This window comes from Pinus tabuliformis, chromosome 8, assembly GCF_031772625.1.
Source record: "Pinus tabuliformis cultivar Carrire ecotype Pingquan chromosome 8, CPIR1, whole genome shotgun sequence".
Lineage (NCBI taxonomy): Eukaryota > Viridiplantae > Streptophyta > Pinopsida > Pinales > Pinaceae > Pinus > Pinus tabuliformis.
The window spans coordinates 1,495,554,457-1,495,568,139 of record NC_142294.1 but is presented as its reverse complement, the minus strand read 5'-3'; the positions used below and the strand labels follow the sequence as shown (position 1 = coordinate 1,495,568,139).

Sequence of the window (13,683 nt, the reverse complement as noted above, 5' to 3'; positions counted from 1 at the left end):
TCATTAAAATATGAAACAACTCCCATGAGGATAGTTCCTAATCTTGTGTCAACCTCGTTAAAAAATGAAACAAGGAGTATGAGCATAGTTCCTTACCTTACCACGTTAACATTGTTCTGACTCTGGAAGTTACATAACAAACATTTGATGCTAAGGGACCGGCGGTTTGGGGTTGACCCTGACCGTCCGACCGTTTTTCCAGTGTACCCAACTTTGCCACATTAAATATAATATCATCTGCATTGATAAACAAGAGATGTGATGGCTCATCCGGTGAGCGGAATCCGGCGAAAACTTAGGAATCTGGGAGGTCAGGGGTTCGATCCTCCTTGACCCCCAAATTTTTGGATTCACATGTCAATATTGGACAAATCTGGGCTACCACATGTAAGCACTGGATTGGTCGATGTGCACCAATCATAAACTGCCACGTCACCCTCCTTGCTGACATCATCAAAAACATGTGGCGCATTCTCGGGACAACATGTGTCCTGCTCACGTAAGTGTTGACTGTTGAAAATTGACCAATTTGACTGTTGACTTTGACTTTTTGACGTTTTTTTCTCTAGTTTTCCTTAAACTTTGACTGCCTTAACTTCTTCATCCAAATTCGGATTTTTGCGCCGTTCACACCATCGGAATTGTCTCGTTGAGCACTTCAACTTGATCCCACTCTGAATTGAATTTGAAAACTTTGATATGGAGGGAAAACTGAATCCATTTTGGATCACTTCTTATGTTGAAAAATGAATCCTCTCATAATCTCCTTAGTAGATGAAGTCTCGTCTCTTACACTTTTTTGTTGCTTTCTTTGAGCAACTAGAATCTATTCAGTGGGGGTGGATACAACCTGTTCATATGCCTCTTGAAGTGTCCCATCAACCCACTGCTTTTGATTCATGAACTGTTCTATTTCTATTCTTGGAGTTTGATTATAAGGAGTCATTTTTAATAATACCAAAAGTGTCATAAGACCAGGTAAAGCTAGGTTGGAAATTCATCTTCTTTAACAATGTATCTGCCTCAACACCAGCTGATCTAGTGTTGCAAATGAATGATCCAGTCTTTCCCTTGATCTTGAATTGAGATTTCCTTTTCCCCGACACAAAGTGCAGGTCATCCATATTGATCATCTACCTAATATATTCTAGAGAAAATATTCTCATGGGAACATACTTGGGCAGCTTATATGGTGCAAGCTCACAACTATATACTCTTATCTCTGTGTAATTCTGGTATAAATACCAGTCCCCAGTTTTAGTCTGCTCACTTAAGTGTAAAATCCTTTTGAGTAGTTGTGCCATTGGATGTATGAATGTATCTACAATCTAAAAATTAAGAACTAGTAGTAGTTGTCCTGACTATTTCGGTCCAATGAATCACTAATTGATTCACCCATTGTTCATCCTGTCTGCTAAGATTTAAAGGAAAAATATCTCCCTGCTGAAAAAGAAACATGTGAACAATTACAGAGCTGTAACTGAACAGTCCCTATACAGTAAAATTCATGAATTTTTCATGTATATTATTAGCCAAGAATTGGCTGTAATTATACATGAATGATGGTTGCTGATCTTTGTTAAATATGGAAAGGAATCCAAGGGTAGTTTCATGAACATACTGGTCATCTGGATATCCTAACAAGTATGAAAGAAGAGAAATACAATGTCCAGAGGCCTCAGGAAACATGGAAGATGAGTAGGGTGGATTCCTTTTTGGTAATTCTGCATCCTCACGTAAAAAAAATTCAATGATTTGGGCCCTCTGTGGAAAGGTTAACTTATGGTACATATCCATAAGTGCTGCTGGTGAAAAATGGCTGAGAGAGTCTAATTAAGGGATTAGGAGCATCTAGTTTATGGTTACAACAGAGATGGTGATCAGAATGTCTCCATTCTGAGCCACCGCTACTCTTTTTACAGAGTCATATTTGGCTTGACACCAGGTAATTAGGTCAGGGAAATCATGTGTTTTTGGGAAGTTGAAGAAAGGTAACAAAGATTCCTAGAATCTGATCTGTCTTGCTGATCAAGGTATTTTTGTTTTAGCCATAGTTGCAGTTCATGGAAGTCAAACTCACACTTGGCATCTGCAATCTTGAACAGGGAATTGACTAGGTAGCAGTAGCAGTGCTTTCTTTTGTACTCTACATTTGGGGCCATGTTGATAGATAGAAGAAAGGGTGATCAACTAAATGGATTGGTCGGATAGCAAGAATTTATGAGCAGGGAATTATTTAACCTACAAATAACAGTAAAAAGTTAGAGAAAAGTGACAAAAATATGGGTATGGATTTATTTATAGTTGTCGGGAAAGGCTAACGATTTTATTTATGACTGTAGTGGTTTTAATTCATAGGAGCGGAGGTGCAATGGGTGAATAGAAATGGGTATGACAGCAGGGCGACGAACACGTGATGTGGAAATGGGTAGGATGACTAGGCAACGGGAAAATGAAGTGGCGGCATTGGATTGGTTAAGGGATAACAGTCAAGGCGCGGGATGGAGGACCGTTGGCAGAGGGAAAACCATGAGCGAATTGCGGAGGGGGTAGGGAATGGTTTATGGTTTTGAGTGGGGGGGTGCAGAGCTGTAGGGTTTTGACACGTAGGATTGGGTCATCTTCCATTAAAACTACTTTACGGACCACCCCCTCCCCCCACCCCAATCGCATTAACGAAAAACGGTCGAGGGAGATGCAAAGTCTCTCCCCACCGTTGATCTGGGCAGGGAGTAGATCGACCGTCCGATGATGCACTCCTTTTATGTAAAGCTGACATGATGTTTTGTTGCTTAGTGACTTTGGATTATATCAAATATATATGCACCATATATCATAAGGTCCAATGTCAAAGATTACAACGAAAATTAATCCCTATTAAGGAAATTAATCATTAATTAATAAAAATTTAACATTTCTAATGTGGCACATTTAAACTAGCAGCCTTTGCATTTATTATTTTTATTGAAATTGAAGCCTTTATTTTCTTTTTGATTCCCTAACATTTTTTATTTTCTTTTGCCTTCTTTCTTTAGGGCAACTAACTCCTAACATTTTATTGATATGGATGCATATAAAATATACAACTGTCCTAACATTTTTTATTTTTCTTTGTTTTTCATCCATATCCTAACTTAACATTTTGAATTTATTTTTGACAAATATACTAACTTTTAAAAACCAAATAATGTTACAACATTGGCTCTAGTTGGGGACTGCTTCCCCTTGTGGGATGCAGAGAACAAGCAGATCCAAATGCCTTCTCCTCGGTCTATGGAATCTTTGTTGAAACAATTACACATTTACATTTTTTTCAAAATAAAATGAACTCTTCGAATATTCACAATGATGAATGAATGGATGAAAATCTAATATTGGATATAAGGTTTCAAGTATTTCCCATTGACTGGCAATGAGAAATACTTTCCTTCCATATTTTGTAGGATGAATGTATTATTTCCTTTGAATCCTGCAATGCTAAATGGGTCAAACCAGAGGTTGTCAAATTTTTCATGTTTGCCTTTATCCTCCATCCTTGTATCCCATCTAAGCACTAGATCTCCTTTGTTGAAATTTCCTTCTCTAGCCTTTCTATCAAAAAACTCCTTCATCTTGTTTTGGTATTTCCTTAGCTTGTACTGAATTTTGTCCCTGTCCTCATTCAACTCAATGATTTGATTAATCCTCCTTGAGAAAGCATCTTTTTCTTCATAGGATTCCTGAAGGAATCTCATAACAGGTAAAGCTAAATGAGTGGAAAAACTGCTTCCTTACCATAGACTAATTGGAAAGGAGACTTGCCTGTGGACCTCTTAGGAGAAACTCTGTTTGCCCAAATTGCATGGATTAGGTGGTTGTACCAACTCTTTTTATGGTCTTCAAGAGTCTTCTTAATGACCTTAACTAAGATCTTGTTGGAGGACTTTGCTAGCCCATTACCATGTGGATAGTATGGTGTAGAATGATGTAACAAAATTGAATACTTTTGATAGAACTCAATCATTTTAACATTGCTAAAAGATGTTGCATTATCTATAACAATTTGTTGAGGACATCCAAATCTTGATAAAATATTTTCCCCAAGGAATTTAATTACAACAGTATCAGTTTCATTTTTAATAGGTATAGCCTCTACCCATTTGGTAAAATAGTTAGTAGCAGTTAGAATCCGTCTATATTGATTAATTGATTGTGGATTAATCTCTCCTATGAAGTCCAACCCCCATTATAGAAAAGGTGCCTGAACCAATACTGGAACAAGAGGGAGTGCTAACAACTTCTGTTTCCCTGCAAATATTTGACATTGTGTGCAACTTCTAACTCTCACTCCAACTTCTTTAAATAGTGTGGGCCAGTAGAAACCTGCCTTTAAAATTTTGTAAGATGTTGCTCTCCCGGCATAATTTCCACCACAAAACCCTACATGAAACTGATATATAATTCCCTCTGTTTCATTTTTAGTCAAACATAGAAGAAGGATATTGAGAGGATCCTTCCAATATAGATTACCATTAATAATATAATATTTCACTACTTCAAGTCAAGTTTAGCGGGACATTGAAAATTTCTGAGAAGTTGCACAATATTATAATACTAATGAGAATGGTTTGATTTGAAGAAGGAGGTTCTTATGGATTCTCCTCCAAATTTTGAGAAGTTTCTTGTGCATTATTCTCAGATGAAAGTTCAAAAATGAAATTTATTCCCAATACTTTGCAATTGGATTCAACTAGAAATTTGGCCAAACCTTGACCTTTCACTAGCTTTGTGGTCTTGATCTCAAGATCAAATTCAAGAATTTTGGCAATCCATCTCCCCCTTCTCCCATCAGTATCAGGTTGCATCAAAACAATTTTGACAACATGATTAGGGACATAGGTTGTAATGTGTGAATGCAAAACATAGGTTCTAAAGGCTTTGAGGGCTTGGATTAAAGCACAAGTTTACTTTTCAATAATGTCATATTTAAGCTCGGTATCCCTCATGACTTTACTAAAGAAGGCTATGGGTTGGTCATCACCATTTATATTCTTCTGTAAATGTATAGCTGTTAAGGTTGTCTGTGATGCAAAAATAAAATATGCTAAAAGGGGAGGAGTAATCAGGACTAGCTAATGTAGAGGCCTCAAATATAGCCCTTTTGATCTGATCAAAAGCATATATGTCTGAAACTGTCCATTTCACTTCATTTTTCTTCTTTAACATATCGTTTATATCTTTTACCATCTCTACATAATTATGGATAAACCTTCTGAGAAAAATAATTTTCCCAAGGAAGGTTTGTATCTCCTTCTTATTTCTAGGCAAATATAGAGTTTGAATAGCTGAGACTCTCTTTGGATCAATGGAAACTCCTTCCTTAGAGATAATATGCCCCAATAATTTCCTTTCCTTTACAACAAATAAAGACTTCTTTGGATTTATGGACATGCCATATTTTCTGCACCTGTCAAAAACCTTGCTCAAGTGTTTTAAATGATTTTCATCAGAATCAAAGAAAACAATTAAATCATCTAGATAAATGACAATGAATTCATATGTCTTACCAAAAAATGCTAGATCCATGGCTCTCCGGAAAATGGCTCCAGCGTTTGTCAATCCAACTGGTATCCTAGCATACATGAATGTACCACAGGGAGTAATAAAATCAATTTTGTTTTGGTCAGCTTGACTCACCATAATCTGGTTGTAGCCAGAAAATCCATCTAGCATAGAAATCCTATTTTCACCTGAAACTTTCTGAAATAGATGATCCATTTGGGCAATGGGTAGTTATCCTTTAAAGATTACTTGTTCAGATTTCGGAATTCAACAAATAACCTAATTTCACCATTTTTCTTTCTAACAGGGACTAGGTTAGCCACCCAGTCAGAATACCTCAAAGGTACTATGATATGCGCATCAAGCAGCTTCTTAAGTTCTTTCTCATTGGTTGGAAGAAGTATTGGATTAATCCTTCTTAATTTTTGTTGGAAGGGTTTTGCTTCTAGTTGTAAAGGAATTTTGTGCTCAATCAGGGATGTATCATAAGTTTTTAATCCATTATAATACCATGAAAAAACATCTTTGTAATTTTTAAGAAGATTCAAGTATTTGTTTTTAACATCTAAAGGAAAATATGATGAAGGGGTTATTGGCTACATCATTATTATCAAAAATCTTTTCCAATGGAACTAACTCTTTGGGAATAAAAATATTTGATAACCGAATGATATCATGATCAAGAATTTTAGGGCTAAATAAAGTTTCTGGACTCTGTTGATTTGATTCTTGGACATGTTTTTGATCTTCTTCAATTTGCATATTTGAAAATTCATCAATGACTTGAAGAAAAGATTTTAATTTCTCATCATCTTAAAAAATATGCCAATGTTTAAGGTTATCAGGAATTGATGGTTTGTACTTGAATTGAATTTGATATTCCAACAATACTAGCTCAAGGATTTTGAAAGAGCTTGCTAAAACAACAAGTGAATCAACATGGATATTCTCATCCCTAGGTATAGCAGTTATGTTAAATCCTTGAAAGAAATTTTCAATTGTATCCCAAACTTCATTTCTATAAGACCTAAGTCTTGGGTGCTTTGTTTGACAAAAGTTTCTAACGTGCTTAACTATTAGCTCAGAATCAGAAAATACACTCATGTTTCGAACCTTTAGACTCTTAGCTAGTTCAAGACCAAGAATAAAAGTCTCATACTCAACTGCATTATTGATGAATTCAAATTCAAGTTTACATGACTGAGTAATATTTTCTTTTTTTGGTGAGATTAAAACAATCCCTACTCCTGCTCCTTCCTTTGAGCAAGAGCCATCAAAATAAAGTTTCCAGATATTTGATTTTACAATTTTAGGTTTGGAAACTGTGTTTTCAATGGCAAGTTGAGAGTTTGATGAATTTTGTAATGATAATTGAAAGAAACCAAAATCTTGATCTACTACATAGATAGGGTGATTTTTTGCTTGATCAGACCTGCAAACAGTATGGAGGAACCTAACTTCCCTATATAACATTAAATTTTCACCTCCATAGACTGAAATAGTAGCAAAAGACATGTCCATCTGAAGTGATCCTCCAAGTTTAGCACAATATGATCTAGACAGAAGCATGCCAAAATTGGAAGGAATATCAATGACAAGTATGTCTAAGACTATACTCTTAACAAGTATTTGGGCTAAGGTCGCAACTAGGTATTTGATCAGTCCTAGGCATGGTACTTTCTTTGAATCAAAGGTATAGAGGTCATGATAGGAACGAGTAACTTCTAACTAGAGCTGGTCTATAATTACCTTTGGCATAAGGTTTTGAGAATCTCCAGAGTCCAACATGCAGTTATACAAGAGAAAATCATGGACCTTTAAAGTTACATAAAAGGGTGGAACAATCTCATCAATCATATCAGAACTAGGGCCAAAAACTACTGAGAGTTTTTTATCTTGTAAACTAATAATATCTCCCTCAGCATCTACACTAGAGGATTGTATCCATTTAAACATTTGATTTTTGTAACCAGGGTTCTTGGAAAGTTCAACTAAAGGAATATGAATCTTGAATTTTTCCAATTCTTTCTCAATATTAAAAGTTGTCAAATTGGTTTTATCAGATGAAAATGTTTCAGTAGATGATTCTATAGTTTGAGGTGTTGGAATTTGTGTTTGAATAGGTTTTATTGCGGGTTCAATTATAGTTGTAGATTTTAGAGGTCTACCTGGGCCTGATCTAAGTCTTATATCATATCTCTTATTTAACTCTGCAATAAGAAATTCAGAAAATGCTTGATATTTGGAAAGTTGAGTAGCCCCTTGCTCTTGTTCAAAAGACTGAAAGGAAGATGTAGGTACTATTTCCATTTGTACTGCTGAAGAATCAAGATTATTAATATCTTCAGTAATTAAAGGGCCTACATCCTGACGCTGTTGATCATCAATCAACAAAGGTGGTTGAATGTTTTGATTAGAACCTGGTCTCTAAAGGATCTGCATTTGAGGAGCTCTTCGAAATTGAGTTTGAGCTTGTGGCCTAATAGTTGTTTGCTGAGTAGTTCTAGGTTGTGCTTAAATTTTAGAAATCCTATTAGAAAGGTTTCTAAGTAAAGATGTAATTTCATCAATTTTCTAATCTTCAAGTTTAGATTTGGAAGAATATGAGTCATCAATCCTAGCTTTTAATTTTCTTTCTTCTTTCTCTGCTTTGGCTTTAATTTTGCTAGAAGAAGAACTATTGGCTTCAACCTCTATGGCATTTGTTTGCATATCTTTTAATGTATTGGACACTCTTTCTCTTAACATGACTGCAAAATCGTCTTCGAATGCTTTGGAAAATCTAATTTTTGCAGCTGCTACTAGTGGCTTGCAATCAATAGGCATTTTATGATAGATTTTATTAAATCTCTCAATAAATTTGGTCACTGATTCACCAGAGTTTCTCTTCAATTCTTCAAATTCAGAAAGAAAGTAGATAGGGTCCTTCTTTACTCCCCATTGACTCTTAAAGATAGTTATGAGCTCATTCCATGTTCTAATAGAGTGAGGTCTAAGTTTTATAAACTAGATCCTAAAATTTCCTTCTAAGGATTGCGCAAATAATATCATATAAACATTTTCATGTTCTATGTTCATATTATCTGCAAAATTTAAGAAAGTAGCCACATGATCTTCTGCTGAAGGACTAGTTTCACAATTGAACCTGTTAGACTCCGTCTCATGTCAGAGATTGATTCTTCTTCAAAACCCTGTTTTGAAGAAGAAATCATTAATGTGTTGTTTTAAATTATGTAATTTATGCTCCAGCTCTGGATTATGTAATTTATTCTCTAGCTCTTCAAAAGGCAGCAGCAAACTTCAACGCTCCTATCCCTGCACAAGCACAATTTGAAACATCATCAGCAACCAGAGGCAAAAAGCTATTTGGAGGGCGCCATCTGCATTTTTGGAATAGGATACCAATTTTCATCTGGATTGAATGTTTTTTTTAGCAGTTTTTATGTTCAGTGACTAAAGTTGATTACTTCACATTGCGCCATGGCTTCATCTCTGCACACTTAGCTCCAGGAAGCAGATTTAATTTTCACAAATATATTGAGAGAAGCCCTGGATGAACACTACTCACAGGCATTTCAATTCTATGGTTCTTGCATATGTTACGCCCTGGAATAGTAAAGGTTATGACATGGCCATAAAATTTCGTGCCAAACTTACACATGTATCACCGGTCTGGTATCAGTTGAAGAGAATTGGGACAGAGCTACAGTTATTTGGTAAGCATGATGCTGATCAACAGTGGATGGCTCAAGTTCGTAAGCATGGGCTGCCATTGGTATACCAATCCTTATACTACCTAGAGTTGTATTGGAAGCATCGCCTATAGAATTGTTGACAAAGAAGAGGGAAAAGAAGCAAGCAATTGATCTTATTGTTTCAGAGTGCAAAAACATGGGATATGATGGTGTGGTGCTTGAGGCCTGGTCACAATGGGTAGCTTATGGCATTCTAAAAGATCCCAAATTACGTCAAATGGCATTGCAATTTGTTCAAGAACTTGGATCCAAGCTACATGCTACAAAAGCAGTTGAGGGGCTTGATCGTAACTTGCAGTTGGTGTTTGTCATTCCCCCACCAAATTCAATTGAGAACAATCCAGACATGTTTACATCAACTGATATGGAGAGGCTAAGCAACAAAGTTGATGGATTTTCACTTATGACTTATGATTTTTCAAATGCATAATTTGGGTGCGTGCATGTTTGCAACTTTTGCTTCCTCTTTCAGCTGCAAAGCGCCAAAGGGATGCAAAAATTGATATGTGGACTGCCAATTTTCAGCTGGCAGCGAAAATCTTAATGGGTATAAATTTCTATGGAAATGATTATGTTCTTCCAAGAGGTGGTGCACCTATCCTCGGTCATGGATACCTCTCCTTGCTTAGAACACACAAGCCAAAGTTGTTTTGGGATGAGCAGAACATGGAGCATTATTTTGATTATGAGGAGCGACTGAACAGACATAGAGTCTTTTACCCTTCTTTGAAGTCAATTTCCGTGCGGCTGGAAGAAGCACAAGCATGGGGTGTTGGTTTATCAATCTGGGAGATAGGTCAAGGACTGGAATATTTCTTTGATCTGCTGTAATTTCTCTAAATTATCTTGTAGTAGCGGAATGAAAGTTCTCCCTAACTTATTTGAGTTCTGTCATTTGTTGTTTAATTTTACACCTAGGAAAATTAGGGGTGAGGATCACGATCATTTGTGATGTGGACCTCCAAGGCTTGCAAATCAAGAGGTTCTGCAGTTTGTCTCAAATGACTTGTTTTGAGTAACTTTTGAATAATGCAGCTAAATTCAGGCCAACAAAGGAATTGATCCGTCGCGTGAAGGTAATGGCTAGTTTGTAAGATCGTCTCGGTGAAACCAAAATATTCATTCCGACAAAGGCTTCAATTTGCCGTTGATGGAATTGTGAGCTCTGCACACCACAAATGGAGCAGAACATGGAGAAGCCAAAGAAAATGGGACGCCAGTGCGACATATGTGCAAAAAAGAGAGCTGCTTTGAGAAGACCCAAGACTCAACAACAGGTATGCAGGGAATGCTTTTATTTTGCCTTTGAAGAAGAGATTCACAAGGTTATTATCGAGAACCACCTTTTCAGACCAGGAGAACGTGTTGCTATTGGAGCTTCTGGTGGTAAAGACTCCACTGTTCTAGCACATGTCTTGACAGAGTTGAATAAACGACACAATTATGGTCTAGATTTGTTCTTGCTATCAATAGATGAAGGCATCACTAAACGACATAATTATGTACATTTTGTGGAGTTTTTCGTCGCCAGGCTTTAGATAGAGGGGCTACAATGGTAAGAGCAGATAAAATTGCAACTGGTCACAATGCAGATGATATAGCAGAGACTGTACTATTAAATATTCTTCGTGGAGATATTGCCAGGCTAAGTAGATGCACATTGATAACAACAGGGGAAGATGGATCTATTCCAAGATGCAAGCCTTTTAAATATACATATGAAAGGAGATCGTCATGTATGCATATTTCAAGAAGCTTGATTACTTCTCTACCGAATGCATTTATTCACCAAATGCATATCGAGGCTTTGCTCATGATTTTATTAAAGATTTAGAACAAATCAGACCAAGAGCAATCATTGACATAATTAGATCAGGTGAGAATTTTCGCGTTTCTTCTTCAGCAAAAATGCCAGAACAAGGTGTATGTGAGCTCTGTGGTTATATTTCCAGCCAGAAATGGTGCAAATCATGTGTTTTAATAGATGGTTTGAACTGAGGCCTTCCAAAACGTGGAATTAATCGAACTAGGGGACGCCATGCTTTAAAAATTGATATGCCTGCTACAGATGGAGTAGCGCCCCTCCTTTGCACAGAAAGTCACTTTCAATGTAAACAGATGATGAGTTTCAGATCATGGGGAACCTGAGACAGACATGATTTCGTTCCATGATTTCTGCCAGCGATTGATCCTTTGGAGATTTTGTGGGCGATGTGGCTCTTAGAAGACGGACTGTGAGCTATTGCCGATGCTACCATATAGCATGTGGTTGGATGTGTTATCGATGAGTGGCACAGTATAAATCCGAATTAAACGCTGAGTGAAACCACGCAAACCACTTTCAGTACAGTTGTCATCATAAGGATAGGATTTTAGCTTAAAGGTCGTTGTATTGGAAAATGCAACGTGGCAAATCGAACTTAAGTCCAGATTATCTATTATAGCCAAAAATGCGATTTGGTTTTATCTCTTAATTGGCAGATCTGCGCTCCAGTTTTGGTCAATCATCAGCAGATTTAGAGGAAAGCTGCCTTACTTTAGGATAGAATATAACGCTCTTTTCTAATTTATGAAGTGTTAGTTAAAACAACGCCTCTGTTTTGGGCAGCAGTTTAGTTTTAATGTATTAAAAAAAATTCATTTGTTTAGAGGAGGGGGGGAAGAATTTTTTTTTTTTCTAAGTGCTGAGTGCTGGAACAGAGCTTTCATTGTACAGTTTTTGGTAGAGAATTTAATGGAATTTCACAGCTCTGTTTTATGAGATTCATGTGGTATGACAATTTAACATTAGTTTTTCCTCTGTTACATATGTAAACCGTTATGTTTCATTTCATTTCATGATCATTTCTAGCTGAACAAATGAAGTGTTTAGGTAGAAATTCATAGTATTATATGCTCCTCCTATAAGTTTGTTCACGTTCGATGTTTTCTTCTATTTGACAAGGATTCATCTCCTATGCCCTTGTCAGCTCCTCACCAGTCTTGCCATCCCATTTAAAATCTAGATTTGGTGTTAAATTGCTTGCCTACCTTGCCTCAGTTGATAATCTGTGTAGTCATTATATTTCTCTGTTCAAGCTGTGATTTTGCCCATGCAGCCCAGAAAAACCCCGTCATTAAAAACCCCAAATCAAACTTCCTTATCAGTTTACTAGCCTAATATCAGTGTTCCTAATTGGGTCAGCTCATCCTATTGAAAGATCTACCGAGTTTGACCGGAGAGAGCCTTCTCATACCCCGTAGGGCTAGCTACGAGGTGAAATGGTTTGATGTTGCCTTGAAGGTTTACCTTCCTCAGCCTAGGGTGAAATCTCAAGCGCTAACAGAACCTTGGTAAATGCTTTAGATATCCATCAGGAAAATTTGCCAAGTTTTGAGGAAGGACTAAAGCAGCATATCTTGCTTGTACAATGGGTTGAAAAGCCATAGTGGAAGGTGGAGTCTGGGGTGATTGAGTAGATGAAGAAGAAGAAGAGGAAGATGATGAAGATGAAGGTGAACAAGAGGAGTCGATGGGGGTATTAGTGTGTGGAGGAGAGAAAGAAGGAGGGAACTTCCTTGAGGATTTTAAAGGGGCTTTAATAACCAACTTCTGAACTCCTGATGGAAAGTCTTCCTTATTATCAAACAAAGGATTTGAATAGACAGAGAATGCCTCTTCAAGATTAGTAGAAGTTGATGGAATAGAATAAGGATTTAGAGAAATGAAATATGTAGGCTTTAATTCAAGCAAATGTAAATCGAATTCTTCCTCAGATGAAGGTGATTTTATAGGAATGGATGGCACTTGATATGACTCAAGTGATTGGATTAAAAAGGATGATGGAAGATCTACTCCTTTTGAATGGAGTTCAGAAACCCTAGGAGGTAGTTCAGTCCAATCAGGATTAGATGGAACAAATGAAAAAGGATCTATAGATGATATATCTTCAGGGTGTAATGCTAAAGAAGAAGAAGAGGTTGGATGTCTTCTCCTTAAAGAGGCTCCCCTAACAAGTCTCTCTAGATCTGGAAGAGGGTTAACAATCTCAGAATCAGAGCGTGATCTAGTATGCTTAAAAGGAGCCAACTTGAAACAGTGGAATCACTAGGTGAAAGTTTTTGAACTATATCTAATCCTTTATTAACCTTAAAGGAAAAGGGAAAAATTGTTGCCCCAGGGAAAATAAATCTTTCAATCCTTCTCTCCTTGGCAATGACGCCAATCTGATGTTGTCCTTTGAGATAACTCTAGGTCAATTAGTTATGCCAAAGCATCTATAATGTTTTGTTGTTTTGAATGGTTGGATGACCAGTGAACAATTTATAAACAGGTGCTTCAAACTTAGATAGATTTCCAAGTAAAATAAAAGGTTGTTCTTTAACTACACATAGTTAATTTGATTTT

At 36.7% G+C, this 13,683-nt stretch overlaps 2 pseudogenes; both read left to right on the top strand.

Moving 5' to 3' along the window:
* Positions 1-9,087: 9,087 nt before the first annotated feature.
* LOC149241493 (uncharacterized) lies at positions 9,088-10,248 on the top strand (annotated as a pseudogene).
* A 127-nt stretch (positions 10,249-10,375) lies between these two features.
* Positions 10,376-11,444, top strand: LOC149241492 (cytoplasmic tRNA 2-thiolation protein 1 pseudogene; annotated as a pseudogene).
* The last annotated feature ends 2,239 nt before the right edge of the window (positions 11,445-13,683 follow it).